The following is a 15013-nucleotide window of genomic DNA, read 5'->3' on the forward strand; positions in this document are numbered from 1 at the left end:
TATAACCAGAGTTTTCTCTAAAAAAAATCCCGTCCACACATGCTCGGTTTAAATTAAATATCCATCCACACGATAAAGCAAAAGCACTATCGCTATCAAGCGCTGTCAAGAGCATGCCACACCAGCAGGCGGGGATATAACCCAAATCGTGTTCCGCAATATAGTGAGATAACTGAGCATCTATCTGTATACATGTTAGAAGGCCTGTTAGCACAGTTATTATTAGCAAGATACGTCCGCAATTGCACAGAATCATCAACAAAGCAGTCAGCGGCGCACAATCTTGACGTCAAACACAGTGGATAACGGCGCACACACTGACGTCGAAAGGCAAAACCCCCGGTTTTACTCTTAACACGACACCACTGTAACCGGGGTTTCTTAAAAAGCTCACCCTGGCCGGGGTTTTCAAATATGCTCGGTTTCAGTGCCCTGATACTGCGGTTTTATGTGGACGAACGGCCGAACCGCGTGAAAAAACTCACGGTTATAAAAATACCCGTGTTCGTGTGGACTAGGCCTTAGTAGACGAATCTTCTTTCTGACGTGACGTGTAAGTCAAATGGATATTTGCCACAACATTTATCACATTAAATCTTCAGTTTGTGTTTGTTTTAGATTCATTTGAAGTCACCACTATGGTGATCAGTGTTCCCTTTAGTTAGGCATTTGTCCCTTGACCTCACAGAACTGACTCTGCTCTTTTAGCATTACAACAGTGTTTTTGCTTATTATAATTACAACTTGTTTGTTGCTTGAGGAAGGAGAATTTTCTATGATGTCATATAAGCTTGCTTGTTTTTATGTTATGCTGCCTAACATTTAAAAATGAAATGATAAAATAAGAATAAAGAACTGAAATGTATAAGAGTGACACTCTATACCAGGGTTCCCCAAATCTTACCCTGGAGGGCCGGAGCACTACAGAGTTTAGGTCCAACCGTAATCAAGCTTACCCACCTGTGATTTTCGAATGATCATGAACAGAGGCGGGTAATCCATGTGCCATGAGTAAAAGTCCTCTCCATTATTTTGTTCCAATCAGCTGGATTTGCTAATTAGCACAGTTTTTCAGCAGGAGGTGACCTCCTGACTCGTTGGTGTTTTAAGCCCTCAACGAAGCCTTCAAGGCACTCCCCGCCCCCCAAGTGTTTCAGCCAATCACAGCACTGGTGCTAGATATCGAGCCTTCCGCCAGCTTCTGGCAGTTCGAGCTCACCGTTGGTCAGGTGAGTAGTGCAGATATGGTAAGATAGGAATGTGACTGAATTTGAATTTAGCTCTAAATGTTTTGAGGGTTTAAGTGACGTGTTTCTGTGTTTACATGTGTCCGTGGCGCAACTTTTCCTCGTGCCAGTTTCATATATTGGTTACTCAATTGTTTTTCCTTTTTTCAAACCCTTGTTGCTAAGTATTGGTGTTAGATTTGTGGGTTTTGTCTGATTTTTAAACTGTTTTCACGCAAGGATAAAGTTGTGTTTGGCATAAGTGCAGATGTCATTTAAGCATTGGTTTATATTTTAATTTGTCAGAATTTTAAACTGTCTTCGCTTGGGGTTAGAGTTGGGTGAGGATGTTATTTTATGTAAAAGAAAGTTGTTTTAACCCCAATGCCAAGCTACAATGGTAAAAGAATTGGGAAAAAAATTGAGTAACCAACAGTGACACTGGCACGCAAAAGAAAGTCATGCCACAAAAACGTGGAAACATGTCTCTCAAACATTTGAATTGAATTCAAATACAGTCACATTCCTATCCTTCCACATCTGCGCCACTCACCTGACCAACGGTGAGCCCAAACCGCCAGAAGCCGGCGGAAGGCCCAACATCCAGCACCAGTGCCGTGATTGGCTGAAACACTCGGGGGACGGGAAGTGCCTTCCAGGCCTGCTGCCTTGAAAGCTTCGTTGAGGGCTTAAAGGGGTCATATTATGACATATTTTTAAGATGTAAAATAAATCTTTGCTGTCCCCAGAGTGTGTATGTGAAGTTTTAGCTCAAAATACTCCACAGCTAATTTATTATAGCATGTAAAAATAGATAATTTGTAGGCCTGAGCAAAAGTGAGCCGTTTTTGGGTGTGTCGTTTAAAATGCAAATGAGCGGATGAAGTGCAAACACTGATCACAATGATGGTGATTTGTTGTAATTGAAACTCAATTGTGCTGTCAAGTACCTTTTCCTTTCTCTCTTTCTCTCTGCACTATGGCAGTGCTGTGGTTGGATATTGCAGATAAAGGGGGCGGTATTATTGTAATTCGCCTTACTACCTACCTCACAAAACAGGCAAAATCTGAACGACCTAATTTTTCACACGCTTGCAGAAAATGGCTTACCCAAACAAAGTTACTGGGTTAATCTTGATTACATTTTCTAGGGTGACAGAAGCACTTGGGACCCAATTATAGCACTTAAAAATGGAAAAAGTCTGATTTTCACGCTATGACCCCTTTAAAACACCAACAAGTCAGGAGGTCACATCCTCCCGGAAAACTGCGCTAACCAGCAAATCCAGGTGATTGGAACAAAACACCGGAGAGGACCCCCACTCATGGCACATGGATTACCCACCTCTGATCATGAAGACCTTGATTAGCTGCATCAGGTGTGTTTGATAAGGGTTGGAGGTAAACCCTGCAGTGCTTCGGCCCTCCAGGGTAAGATTTAGGGAACCGTGCTGTAGCATCACATTACTGAGAGAGACCAATACATCTGCTAAATGAGCAAACACTAAATGAATTTAATCATTTTCTAGATGTTCAACATTACGTATCAACCAACATAACAGAATTGCAATATGGTCTCTTCTTTACCATAACAAATACAACACACAAAGTTATAGCAGGCAGAAAAAATAAACAAAGATTCAAGAGTCCAAATAAAACAACCACTGATCACAATAATGGTGACTTTAAATAAAACATCTAAACCTAACCCTGCAAGTAAGCTTACGATGGGCCTGTATGGGCAAAGCCTGGGGGCCCCGCGCGGGTTTGCTCACTGGCGGAGCGTTGGCCCCTTGGCGCTGGCCCTGCATGGGCGGCCCTCGCTTGGCCCCCGGGGGGCCCTCGCGTAGAGAAATCCCCAGAGTTAAACAAACACTGCTGGATGTATATATTGTCCCATCTTACAGAGTGTTAAAAAGTAACAATGAAGCAGAATTTAAAGCTCTGTTATCCTCTTTCTCAACATCTCTGTCTGAAACCTAAAATTGCATTTTACATCTTACTTGTAGAGTCATTTTCTTACTTTAGGTTGAGATTTTGTGATCACTATTGTGATCAGTGTTTGTTTTAGTTGGAATTGACTCTTGACTCTTGCCTTGTTCAGTCTTTTGATTGCTATAACTTTGTGTGTTTAAAGGGGTCATATGATGAAAATGTTAGCATTGCCACCCTGCAGGTGTGAGCAAAAACAGGTCATTGAAATTTGGCTTTCATTATGATGTCATAAGGATATCTTATTAGAATAATACCGCCTCCTTAATCTAAACTCTCCAACCACTGCACTGCCGTTTAGTGCAGAGAGAAAGAGAGAGAAAAGAAGGACTTGACAGCACAATTGAGTTTGAATTACAACAAACCACCATCATTGTGATCAGTGTTTGCACTTCATCCGCTCATTTGCATTTTAAAAAACACACCCAAAACGACACATTTTTGCTCAAACCTACAAAGTGGCAATGCTAACATTTTCATCATATGACCCCTTTAAGACATGTTTGTTATGGCAGCATGTGATCCTTTGGTGGTGGTCAGTTCAGTAAATAAAGTCTAAACATCATCACATAAAAACTTATGTATTAAAGGGGTCATATGATGAAAATGTCAGCATTGCCACCCCGTAGGTTTGAGCAAAAATGTGTCGTTTTGGGTGTGTTTTTTAAAATGCAAATGAGCGGATGAAGTGCAAACACTGATCACAATGATGGTGGTTTGTTGTAATTGAAACTCTATTGTGCAGACAAGTCCAAAAATGTGTCGTTTTGGGTGTGTTTTTTAAAATGCAAATGAGCGGATAAAGTGCAAACACTGATCACAATGATGGTGGTTTGTTGTAATTCAAACTCAATTGTGCTGTCAAGTCCTTCTTTTCTCTCTCTTTCAGAGTTCAGATTAAGGAGGCGGTATTATTCTAATAAGATATCCTTATGACATCATAATGAAAGCCAAATTTCAATGACCTGTTTTTGCTCACACCTACAAAGTGGCAATGCTAACATTTTCATCATATGACCCCTTTAAATTATTGCTTGCACACTTATCAGAAGTATCTTTCTCTGACAATGTGATAGTATAGTATGAGATCGAGCTCTCTCTTAGCAGTTTGTCTTTCTGAAGAATTTTGAAACACTGACACTTAAAATTAACTGCTCTACAATGTAGACACACAAATATCAAGAATCAGAGTATGAATCACAATGATGGTGACAATAAAATGAAAAGCTTCATGCTGCAATGCATGCTGGGTATCAACAAATTACAAATCTCATCCAGGACTCCCAGAATGCACTGCGGCATGAATAAATAATGACCTTTTTTACCATTTTCTTTGTCACCATTGTTGAGATTCATACTCTGATTCTTGATGTCTGTGCATCTACATTGTTCAGTGGTTAATGTTTATGTGCACACTATCAAAATCCTTTAGAATGATAAACTGCTATGAGAGTTCTGGACCTTACACTGAGTATTTCATTATTAACAGAAAATGATGCATCTGATGAGGGGGAAAAACTATATTAATAAATTAGTTCATTAAATGATTATGTTTGACAATGTTTTTGTATCAACCATTAATATTCAATCACAATTGCCTTTTCTTTGCTATAACAAGTGTCTTAAACATACTTAGATATAGCATCCAGAAAACACTTACAAGCCAACAGTCAAGAGTCAAAGTCCAATTAAAACAACCACTGATCACAATAATGGTGACTTTAAATTAAACAAAATCTCAATCTAAAGTAAGAAAATGACTCTACAAGTAAGATGTGAAATGCAATTTTAGATTTCAGACAGAGATGGTGAGAAAGAGGATAACAGAGCTTTTAATTCTGCTTCATTGTTACTTTTTAACACTTTGTAAGATTGGGACAGTATATACATCCAGCAGTGTTTATTTAACTCTGGGGATTTTTCTGTATGAGGGCTTCCTGGGGGCTAAGTGAGGGCTGCCCGTGCAGGGCCAGTGCTAAAGGGCCAACGTTTTGCCAATGAGCAAACCTGCGTGGGGCTCTTAGACTAGCCCTAAGTGGGCCCATAAAGGGCCATCATAGGCTTACTTGCAGGGAAGTTAATAAATAACTCTACAAGTAAGATGTAAGATGTAAAATGCTTCGAGTGTTACTTTTTTAACACTCTGTAGTGTGGATCTATATAAACATTAACCCTCTGGGGTCGGACCCTTTTTGGACACAGTCAGAGGTTCTGAGATGCTCTCACATTTGGTCTTTTTTCAGTTGCTTTAAAACACATTAATGGCTAATATCACATAACACTGTATTCAGCACAAACTGTGCTATAATAATATTTAAGATAAATGTATGTACATGTTTGTATTTTTAAGTAAATGATGTTTATGCGTGGTTAGTAAAAAAAAAGAAAACTAAAAGTTGCTGAAATAAGGCCAAGGAACACATCCTAAACATTTGTTAACAAGCAAAAAAGTTATCTACTCTTGTAGAGTAGAGAATTTGCTACAAAAAAGATGTAAAAACCATTTAACCCACTCATTCACGTGAAAAAATACATTGATTTAACTTTTGTAAGACACTTTTTGCTGTGTAAAGGCAATATGCATGGGAGGGTCAATGGTCATGAATATTGATGTGTTTTACACCTGAGGAGACCCAACCCCCTAATGGCTCAGTGAGGAATGTTGGGACAAAAGAATGAATGTGGGGAGACTTAAAGGGGACCTATTATGAGATTTTTTTTAAGATGTAAACTAAGTCTAAAATAGGTCTGAGCAAAAGTGTGCCGTTTTGGGTGTGTCATTTAAAATGCAAATGAGCGGATGAAGTGCAACCACTGATCACAATGATGGTGGTTTGTTGCAATTGAAACTCAATTGTGCTGTGAAATATTTTATCTCTCTCTTTCTCTCCATACTAAATGGTTGTGCTGTGGTTGGATAGTGCAGATAAAGTGGGCGGTATTACCTTATTCTGACATCACAATAAGGGCCAAATTACAATGACCTATTTTTCACATGCTTGCAGAAAATGGTTTACCAAAACTAAGTTATTGGGTTGATCTTTTTAACATTTTCTAGGTTGATAGAAGCACTGGGGACACAATTATAGCACTTAAACATGGAAAAAGTCAGATTTTCATAATATGTCCCCTTTAAATAGAAAAACTTTTGCTTGAGACTTAAAGAGAAAAACTTTTGCTTGTAGTTAAAAAAAAATAGGTTAAAATAAAGTACAAAAGGCCTTTTTAGTAAAATAAAAGTCTTACAGGGTTGCAAAAAATGCTAACAACATGAACAATACAATAGATTTAAGAAGCTTTATTGTAATTATAAATAAAGAAGCTTAATTGTAATTATAAATAATAAAGTTACAATATGTATACATGTAACAATATTCTATATGACCAGTACAATATGGCTCTAATTAAAAGAAAATGATTCTAAATGTCAGCTGTGAAAGTTTGGTGTGCATCTAAAAATACTTCCAAATATAAAAAATAAGGTATACATTTGTAAACCATCACACACTGTAACTCTTTGGGAATGGAGTTAAATGTTGTCGTGCCATTGTTCAAAACGTGCGAGTACCAGACGAAGTTGGTGTTGCAGACACATTCCTGAAAACATATCTTAATTAATATCATGTATTTTCAAAGTACAAAGCAACACATCAGCATTACTAATATTGAGAACTTTTTTTAATAATTAATAGGGGTGACCCCGAATAGTTGAAGATTCGATGCATCGGAGAAGCCGGATTCGACTACCAATCTCACAGTCGAATCGTTGCAGATGTGTTATGAAATGAGGATCATTCAATTTTGGCCGTATATGGGTGCACACATTATCTGATTTCGCACATAACAGCTTTCTCCCAATATATTGATATACAGCATATTATTATAATGCTGCCAATAATATGTGATGTAGCAGCTTTCAATAAATATTTTTAAAATGCGTTAATAAATCCAACAATCCCTGTGACAGGGCTACACGTCCAAAAAGAGGTTCATATGTTAATAAACCATTGCCTCTTTGTTTCTACATTTAAAAGACGAAGCTGGCAATTCTGGCAATACTTTCGTTTTTTTATTAATTTCTTTATTTTATTTATAAATCACTCTGGTTTATCTGATTTATCTATTTGGCTTGTGTTTTGTTTCCGTGCACTTGAGGCATTTTGCACATTTGTTCTGCACGTTGTTACTTCTGACCTTATTTGATTTAAAAAATGTATTTATTATAAACGTAAATTCTGATATAATTTAAGTCTGTACATTTTGGATTGTTTTTCGTTCTATCGATGTTGCGCTATTGCGTTCTGGCCATGTTTGCGCATGCAATTTTGCCGAACGTGCTATAGGTGCTCTGCGTCTCATATTTAGAATTTCATCAAACTAAACATTACAAAACGGATGTTTTGCAGCGGGCATAAGTTTTAAAATGTATTTAAAACCGAGTGGTTATCTATTATGGTCGGTGTTCACTTTCAAATGATAGCAAAGAGATTCCTGAAATAAATAATATCATCAGGTCTTTCCGTATCTAAAGTGAATACAGAGATGATCAAAGTCAAAGCAAGCAAGCAGGTATTTCTGTGCTAAACAATAACGCGGAGTGTCTATAAAATCATTAATTTCAGTGTTTTTCTTGTTATAAACTAACGTTTAATGAATTGTATACATTATAGCTTATAGTTTTTATCATTTACAGTAACAATCACAAATTATTTGTCATTTGTCTTTTTTTGGTCATGGCTTTGACGCGCTTAATCTCCGAATTAAATAAAAATACTAAATTGTAGCCGGGGTTTCCAAGGCAGGATCACCTTTGTTATTTTTTAGGTTTAGTTCTCAAAATGTTTTTTGTGTGATGTTCTGTAGATAGTGGCATTGAAATGTTATGAGGAATAATTAAACAAATTTTGCCTTACATTTTACCTTAAAAAATATATATATAAATTGTATCACTTTATTTATTTCGGGTTCGTTTCTGCATGCCCCCGTGCGAGTAAATGATGATGAAGCCACGTTACTAAAAAAAAATTAAAAACATTATTTGTATCATGTATTCTCGGAAAATACAGATATGTTTATATATACATCTTGTATTTTCCAAATTACTACGCAAAACATCAGTAAAAGTCTACTAATTAAACAGAAAAGCCCGCAAATGTGACTTACCCTTTATGAATGTCCGTCGCATTTCTGCAAATGCCCGCTGAAGAGGAGAGTGATGCTGCCACATTCCTACAAAAGTTTTTAATAATTAATATAATGTATTCTCCACAGTAACAAACTTATAAAGCAATACTAAGGCGGTAAAGCATAGTTGAGATAAGATAATTGGGTACATAGATTCGGTATATGTTTGTTAACGGGCCATTACCGGACATATTTATGGCTAAACATTAACACATTACATATCTCCGGACACATTTACAGCACATCGATACTACATCGTTACACCCGAACAGATAGTCGCGTAAACAAGACTTGTTGAGGCATAAACACACTAGTCAAAATATATTCTAAATAGTGATATTGTTTTATGACATATTGAATATTTACACCATACACTGTAAAAAATGTCTGTAAATTAAACAGTAAAATACCGTATAAGTGATACAGAATAAAACCGTATTTCACAAAACATGTGATAACCGTAGGATTCACTGTGAAAAACTTTAATTAGTTTTACAGACTAAGACCTTACATTTAACAGTAAAAAACATATAAAAATATGGTTTATTGCAGTAAAATTAACAAGATACTGTATTACCATAAAAATGAAAAAAAAAAATTCTTGATCAATATCAGCGTAATAGATATGGCATTATGCGTTATTGGTGTAACATTAAACCTTTTAGAGAATATTTGTTACCAATATTCTGAACCATCTGTTTATATTTTACTAAAGCTTGTTGATAGAGTTTAAAAATTAAAATATATCAGTCTGCACTATAGTGGTCATCATGCAGGCATTTGTCATCAAGTTCCTAATTTTATCACACTAAAATTACTTTTAAACATAAAATTACAATTATTTTCTAAACATGGACGATAAGTTTACAACTGCTGTCAAAACAAGATACAAGTCCTCAACTATTCCAGCATCCACACGTGATTTAGTAGACAAATATTCTTTCTGACGTGATGTAATCACAAGTCAAATGGATATTTTCCACCAAATGTATCCCATTAAATCTCCAGTTTGTGGTTGTTTAAGATTCATTTGAACTCACCATTATTGTAATTAGTGTTTCATTTAGTTAGGCATTTGTCCTTGTGACCTTTATTGACCTAACTCTCCTCTTTTAGCAATTGCAACAGTGCTTTATTAAGACCACTTGTTTATTGCTAGAGGAAGTAGAAAAAACTATCATGTGATCTATTGATTGCTTGTATGTCATGCATATAATTTTATATGCATAAAATCTTATAAATATTTTATGAACATGAAATGATAAAAGAACAATAAAGATATAAAGCACAAAAAAGTGATGCTCTATGCAAATGACACTGTTTTGAACAAGACTGCTGAAATGCTTTAGTTAGTTTCTTTTTTTTTTAGTTTCTTTAGACATCAACACTTTGGATACAAATCTCAACGATGGTGACAGTAAATGGTAAGATTTGGACAATTTTGTCATGTCACAATGCATGATGGGAGTTATGAATGAGTTTTCTACAATCCTGGTACCCAGCATGCATTGCAGCATGAAGCTTTGTTGATGAATGTCACCATTGTTGCGTTTCATAGGCGGATTAAAGTGTCTGTAAAGACTACGGAGAATGTACTGTAAATTTACAGTATTTTAAAGGAATTAAAGGAAATGTCTATTAACATAATGGAAATAGTACTGGTAATCTATTTTACTGATTTTTTTACAGTGTAGCATTTAAATTAGACAGTTCTGAGCTGTAAAATAGATGGTACTGAACCGTCATTTGTACAACATAAACCTTTACAATAAATAGTTTTGAGCTGTAAAAATGGTAATGAACCATAAATATTACAATGTTAACCCTTGAATTTGACAGATATAAACTGTTTTAGCAACATAAACATGTTAAATAGACAGTTATAAACTGTAAAAAAAACATTTAAAATTTGTAAAATATACAGTACAATGGGTGCAATCCCGTAAAACCAATAACATTGCTACCGTATTTTTGACGGTAAAGATCTGGCAACCACAGCTGCCGGTTTTCTACCGTAAAATGTACGGTTTATTTTTAACAGTGTATCAAATGTCTTAAAGGGGTCATAATATGACATATTTTTTAGATATAAAATAAATCTTTGCTGTCCCCAGAGTGTGTATGTGAAGTTTTAGCTCAAAATACTCCACAGCTAATTTATTATAGCATGTAAAAATTGATAATTTGTAGGTCTGAGCAAAAGTTTGCCGTTTTGGGGTGTGTCATTTAAAATGCAAATGAGCGGACGAAGTGCAAACAGTGATCACAATGATGGTGATTTGTTGTAATTGAAACTCAATTGTTCTGTCAAGTACTTTTTTCTTTCTCTCTTTCTCTCTGCACTATGGCAGTGCTGTGGTTGGATATTGCAGATAAAGGGGGCGGTATTATTGTAATTCGCCTTACTACCTACCTCACAAAACAGGCAAAATCTGAACAACCTAATTTTTCACACGCCTGCAGAAAATGGCTCACCCAAACAAAGTTACTGGGTTAATCTTGATGACATTTTCTAGGTTGATAGAAGCACTGGGGACCCAATTATAGCACTTAAAAATGGAAAAAGTCTGATTTTCACGCTATGACCCCTTTAAATCAACACTATTTGGTGTTTATATAATCCACACCAAGATCAGTGTTAAAAAAGACTGGTGTTAAAATTTAACACTGAAGCAGTGTTAAAGGGGTCATAGCGTGAAAATCAGACTTTTTTCATGTTTAAGTGCTATAATTGGGTCCCCAGTGCTTCTATCAACCTAGAAAATGTAATCAAGATTAACCCAGTAACTTTGTTTGGGTAAGCCATTTTCTGCAAGCGTGTGAAAAATTAGGTCGTTCAGATTTTGCCTGTTTTGTGAGGTAGGTAGTAAGGCGAATTACAATAATACCGCCCCCTTCATCTGCAACATCCAACCACAGCACTGCCATAGTGCAGAGAGAAAGAGAGAAAGGAAAAAGTACTTGACAGCACAATTGAGTTTCAATTACAACAAATCACCATCATTGTGATCAGTGTTTGCACTTCATCCGCTCATTTGCATTTTAACCAACACACCCAAAAACGGCTCACTTTTGCTCAGGCCTACAAATTATCAATTTTCACATGCTATAATAAATTAGCTGTGGAGTATTTTGAACTAAAATTTCACATACACACTCTGGGGACAGCAAATATTTATTTTACATCTTAAAAATATGTCATAATATGACCCCTTTAAATGAAAAACAAGACACAAGCACAATTCATACACAGGCATCAAGAATCAGTCTATGAATCTCAACAATGGTGACTACCAAATGAAAAGCTTCATGCTGCAATGCATGCTGGGTATCAGCATAGTGCAAAACTCATTAGGCCGATGAACTGTTTTCCCATTTTCTTTTGTCACCCTAGTTGAGAATCATACTCTGATTCTTGATGGCTGTGAGTGTCAGCCGAGACTAGTTTCAAGTTTGCAAAAGTCCTTATGTACAGTATACAACTTTATCAAGATATCAGATTACTGATAAACCAATAATTGTTGTAATGCTTCTGATTCAAATATGTAAATGTCACACCCAGGGGCTGGCTATGCTTTATGGCTAGAGCCACGCCCCTTCTCAACTTCCACCTCGAGGAGGTCCCCAAAACCAACTCAATGACCAGACAACAACGAGGACAGGTAAGTATAAAAACACTCTTTATTTATTGGCTTAAATATTTAAAATGTAATGGGGAAATGAGGAAGGGAAATTAAAACTAGTATCTGGCTCTGTCCTCCAGGTAGGCCACGGCCAAGAGGGTGACAGGGAGGAAGGGGACAACGGGGGGTCCAAGGCCCGGTGGACTGGGGTAGGAGACTCAGGCTCCTGCCTGGTCTCTACTATCCCTGGCGCCCTCCTTCTCCTTCCTGGAGGCAGAAATCAAAGCAGTGTGAGTGTTAGAAGTAACGTCCTGTTTGAGCACCTAGCTTAATTCGTGGAGCCTTCTCCCTTGTTCGCACAGTTCTGAACGTGCCTCTCACTTTTCCTTTCTATTTCTCCACAGGGGCGACTGGGACACAAAGGTGCAACTAATCCACTTCGTATGACTCTCACCTCTCTGCTGGACACAGCGTACCGTAAGTACAGGTTTCACTCGTCTCCTTCTCGTGTTGTTCACTCTCTCTCTTTCCTTCTCCACAGGTGATGACTAGGACACAAAGGTGCAGTAAATTCGATTCGTATGGCTCTCACCTCTCTGCTGGACACAGCGTACCGTAAGTACAAGTTTCACTCGTTTCCTTCTCGTGTTGTTCACTCTCTCTCTTTCCTTCTCCACAGGTGATGACTAGGACACAAAGGTGCAGTAAATTCGATTCGTATGGCTCTCACCTCTCTGCTGGGCACAACGTACCGTAGGTACAAGTTTCTTTCTCGTGGCGCTCACTCCGTGCCGATCGGAGACAGTGTGTTCTCCGTATCTGTCGATGAACGGGCTCAAAGAGGTTAGTATATATGACTTCTAGCAAATGTGGCAGGCTTACATCAAATGTTTGCGATGTGTCTGATGGGACAAGCAGTTCCTACGAGGCGTCGGGGGCGAACCCTCTCGACTGGCTCGATGGTTACAGAGGGGTGGACGTCACACCGTCTCACCGGGCCGAGCGCTGCCCTCTCCTCGCTACCGTTAGGCGATCGAACACTGGACAGGGGGGCCCCTTTGTAGAGGCCTCGGGACGGTGAAGTTCCTACACCTCTCACTCTGCAACAGCAATTCCTATACAGTTGAACACATCCAAAATGACAGCCCCTGATCGTACTCACACGTCTGCTAGTCCTTCTGTTCTCCACCGCCACTCTCTCCAATTTCACCCAATGTCTAGACGGGGAAAGATCGTTCCGAGGCACCTTACTGTTACCTTAGGCCTGGAGCACACTCACAACATATGCTGTACTGAAGTATATAAGGGCCGACAGCCTCTTCGTCCTCCCTCGACGACGTGTATGAAGGCGGGGGTTTATCTGACAAGACACACAATAATGCACAGCAATCCACAGCAATATACAGCACCACGTCAAAATAAAGGTTTCCACAGCACAAGGACTCACCCACCACACTTTAGTGAACACAAAGAACACCCGTCTTCCTCCACTTCGCTTAGGTTGGAGCTGGCGATGAAATGTACGGCCTAGTTGGTAGTATCGTCGTTGTGACTGCTTTAGTCTGGATTCCTTCGGCTCACCCACCGCGCTATTTTAGGGGTAGGGCCGCCCTCCTTCTCCTGGAGGTATCTATCACAAAGGCAGATAAATAGCAATGCGTTTCCAATATAATCTGAGTACTCACATCGAGGCCCGTCTCAGTTCCGTTTCACTTTGTCTCCGTTTACAATGTATTCCTTTCCGTTTCCCTTTTAGGTCCACGAATATCTTTGCCACCATACAACTTAAGCCTGTGGGAGAGAGAGTCCAGACAACCACCAGCAACACGCCAAACGGGCACGACACAGCGCTTCAACACACCAAACAACAACCCCAAACTGTGATTAAACTTTGTCTTAAATACTGCCCTGTTTAGCGTGTCCTCCAATCACCAACCGCTGTTCCCAACTAGGCACAGGTGCATCCAATTCGCTGATTTTCCCGCTCGCGGCGCTTACCGGAAGTCCGGTGTTCGTCTTTTCCGGTCAGGGCGAAAACACTTCCGGGCGGAACCAAACTTCCATAATTTTGGTTCCGCCCCAAAGAAAAAAAAGATCGTCACCTTGTGACATAAATACTTAATCATAAACATCCCTAAGTACTACTAATTGTTATGATTTAGCTTCACAAGCCAGAGGGCTATTTCATAAAACTCGCTTGGAAAAGCGAGGATTAAAGTTACAAACTCGACTTGAATTAACCTAACAAATGAGGCGAGGCTAAAGCGGTTTCAAAAAAGGCAAATGAAGCTTACGCAATCCAACTAATGTGATCCAGATTTCCCTAGTCAAGATAATTGCGCGTGCACGCTATTCTTGGGCAGCCCTAGAGGTCGAGCGTGGATCAAATCGATCAAAGTTAAAGAGAAAGCGGTCATTTTTGATAAAAATGTATGAAAATGTACTACTGACTGAAAATTATAATACTGCTGCAATAAACAAACCCATAAAATAGTTAAAAAGTCCTTATCGATTAAATCCCTGCACGCAGAAACTAAATTTAAATATATTGTCTTGTTGATAAATGGATCACATTAACAGTATGAAACACCGATAGAAAAGATGGCCCAGGGGGTAGTGCTCTCAGCAGAGCATGCGGGGCTCCGGGTTCGATCCCCGTCAATGCTTTGCTAATTTTTATATGCTGTACTTTTAAAAAATAACACAAATCTTAACTTTTAAAAGACAATTTGTAGTTTACTAAGTAACCTATATAATACATATTTAGCAGATGAATGATTTTAATACATTTACAGTAACTTTAAATGTAACTTACATTTATTTTTTTTATTTGGGGGTACATTTCAAAAGCAGCAAATTGAGTGGACAATAAAGTAACAGGTGATAATAAAATATAAATATATTGTTCATAAGAAGTGTAGTTGATTTAAGCATAATCATAGAAGTGTCTAATCTCATAATGTTAGCTGCCAAAGATGTTAACTGGCA

The sequence above is a fragment of the Misgurnus anguillicaudatus genome, chromosome 23 (genome assembly GCF_027580225.2).
Source record: "Misgurnus anguillicaudatus chromosome 23, ASM2758022v2, whole genome shotgun sequence".
In the NCBI taxonomy this organism is placed as follows: domain Eukaryota; kingdom Metazoa; phylum Chordata; class Actinopteri; order Cypriniformes; family Cobitidae; genus Misgurnus; species Misgurnus anguillicaudatus.